The 2,969-nt window shown below is 32.9% G+C and overlaps 1 long non-coding RNA gene across 1 annotated transcript; it reads left to right on the top strand.

The window, feature by feature from the left end:
- The first annotated feature begins 497 nt into the window (after nt 1-497).
- On the top strand, nt 498-1,414 carry LOC107835316 (uncharacterized). Its single transcript, XR_001661127.1, has 2 exons — nt 498-720; nt 923-1,414. It is a non-coding gene; the product is annotated as an uncharacterized LOC107835316 (long non-coding RNA).
- The last annotated feature ends 1,555 nt before the right edge of the window (nt 1,415-2,969 follow it).

Below are 2,969 nucleotides of genomic sequence, written 5' to 3'. Positions count from 1 at the left end.
CATGCTTGTTTCTCATTTTGCTGTTGCATCTGAGTTTCCCACGTGAGATAATAAAACATGTTATATCACATCCTATTGTAAAATGTCTAGATATCAGTTCTCTAGTCAAAGTGTTATGAATTATTAAATGTAGAATGAGCAATAAACCTGAAGAAAACAATATTGTTTTACCCATGACTGCAAGTCTGTATATGTCTAAAACATACAAGTAATTACATTTTGTACACAACTATTCCAGTTATAATTCTGTAAGTCTGGATGGTAAGAAATAGTATTTGAACATTAAATGTATATATCTATTGTAACAAGTCTGTTTTAAATCATTCCTTATGTGTATGCAACTTCCACATTAGTAACTCTGTTATTTATCTACATTTATGTGCTATAAGCTATAACATCTGATTGCTTTTCCCAGGGAACAGAAGAAGAGCAACATGGCTGACATGATGGTGAATGATAAGGAGAAGCAGCAGAACACCTGAATCTCCTTCAGTTGTGTCTCAGTGAACAAAGTCTCTTTATTCATGCTCACTCCACACATTACTGTAGTTTATGTGGCATCAAGGTCCTAATACAATCCTCCCAAAATGTGAGGAGCTATAGACAGAGTTAAAATTACATTATATTAACACTTAACTATCTACATGAGATATTGCGTGCTTCACAAGGGAGCGCTGCTGAAAACACAATGCAGCTAATCTCAACAGAAGTCAGCAGAGGGTCCTGGACCTGAAACGGAATCTGGGACAGATCTCTGGAACAGAAATATGGCCAGATTAAAAAAAAGAGACCTTATCAATCTGGGGTCGTCTATAAAATCTAACATTTTCACTACACTGTAGTGACATATTTGTTTTATTATTAAACTTATTTGTATACTCAAACATTTCAACATAGAATGGACTGTGTTCTACAATTCAAGTAGTTTCATTTAAACTGCTTCATTGGTTGGAAGTTGACAGGAAGTGATGTTTCCTTTGATGCACTGTATGGGTCTAGCTCATTCGTCTGGTCCACTTTGCAGCAGATAGGGTCCTGGACCTGGAAATGGAATCTGAGACAGAACTCTGGAACAGAAATATGGCCAGATTAAAAAAAAGAGACCTTATCAATCTGGGGTCGTCTATAAAATCTAACATTTTCAATACACTGTAGTGACATACATTTGTTTTATAATTAAACTTATTTGTATACTCATACATTTCAACATAGAATGGACTGTGTTCTACAATTCAAGTAGTTTCATTTAAACTGCTTCATTGGTTGGAAGTTGACAGGAAGTGATGTTTCCTTTGATGCACTGTATGGGTCTAGCTCATTCGTCTGGTCCACTTTGCAGCAGATAGGGTCCTGGACCTGGAAATGGAATCTGAGACAGAACTCTGGAACAGAAATATGGCCAGATTAAAAAAAAGAGACCTTATCAATCTGGGGTCGTCTATAAAATCTAACATTTTCAATACACTGTAGTGACATACATTTGTTTTATAATAAAACTTATTTGTATACTCATACATTTCAACATAGAATGGNTTAAACTTATTTGTATACTCATACATTTCAACATAGAATGGTCTGTGTTCTACATTTCAAGTAGTTTCAGTTAAATTGCTTCATTTGTTGGAAGTATACAGAAAGTGACGTTTCCTGTGATGCACTGTATGGGTCTAACTCATTAGTCTGGTCCACGCTGCAGCAGAGAGAGTCCTGGACCTGGAATATGAATCTGGAACAGAAATATGGCCAGATTAAAAAAAAGAAACCTCATCAACCTGGGGTTCTCTATATTAAATTAAATAAATCTAACATTGTCACATTATCCCCTCACTTTAGTGAAATACATTTATATTATACTTGCGCTCATGTGTATACTCATACATTTCAAAATAGAATGGATTGTACAATGCAAGTATTTTCAGTTTAACTGGCTTATTCAGGTCACAAAATATGCCAGGATCAGTCCACACTTGCCAAGCCCATGTCCATTAAGACGCTTAAGTGCAGTCGGTCAGATTAAACTCTATCCACATGAGAAAGAAGAAAAAAAATCACTCTAATTTGTGTTTTGTTTTGCTAAAGACATTACAGAAAATAAGATTCTATTCTCCAAAAAATCTTTTAATTAAATTAAATTTAATTTAATCTAAAATAAAGAAAAAAAGAAAAAAAAAAGAAAAAATGCATCATGGTTACACTTTAATGCAAAAGACAAAACATTTTTTGTAGAATTGGATCACCAATGTCTGGAATAGTACATTACAACTGTTATTCTTTGTGTGATTTCACATTAAATTCTTGCTAAAATGCTCCTTCACTCAATTTGTTTTTGGTTTGTAGTAAATGTAGCTAGCAATTATGATGTCAAAACACTCACAAAACAATTCTTACATGTCTTTTCAAAAAGCTCTAGTTACACATGGATTTCTGTTTTTACATTTATATATGCGACACTTTAAACATGATTTGTTAAATTTTTTGGACTCGTTACATGAAGCAAATGCAGATATATTTCTATTTAAGTCATAATTTTAGATTAGGGAAAAATATTAAACTGTTCATTTATATACTTTTATTTAAAAATAATTAAAGATCAAGAGGTTTCATGTTTTAATTTTTTTCATTACCTTTAATTGTCAGCACAATCAGTCGGGCAGTCCTGGGAATTGAACCCAGTTCCACAAATGGAAGTACCACTACAACTGCCTTTGCTTTTTTTGTGCTATATGACAAGGTAAAAGCAAAAATTGCATTAAGAACAGCTTCAAAGATTTAACACACATGCATATTAATCATTATTCAAATTCTAACATCTTTCATTAATCCCAAAGGGAAATTAAATATCAATAACATGCCAATTCTTAAAATGTTGCTTTTCCATTATTACTTTGTGTTTATCCAATTGTTTCTGTCAAAACTCAATAAATGCTGTCTCAATGCAAGAAAAGAAACCTTTTTTAAAGAGAGGTTTT

Source organism: Poecilia formosa, unplaced genomic scaffold (assembly GCF_000485575.1).
Source record: "Poecilia formosa unplaced genomic scaffold, Poecilia_formosa-5.1.2 Scaffold1570, whole genome shotgun sequence".
Lineage (NCBI taxonomy): Eukaryota > Metazoa > Chordata > Actinopteri > Cyprinodontiformes > Poeciliidae > Poecilia > Poecilia formosa.
Note: the sequence above shows the minus strand (reverse complement) of the source record. Positions and strands in the feature narration are given on the sequence as shown.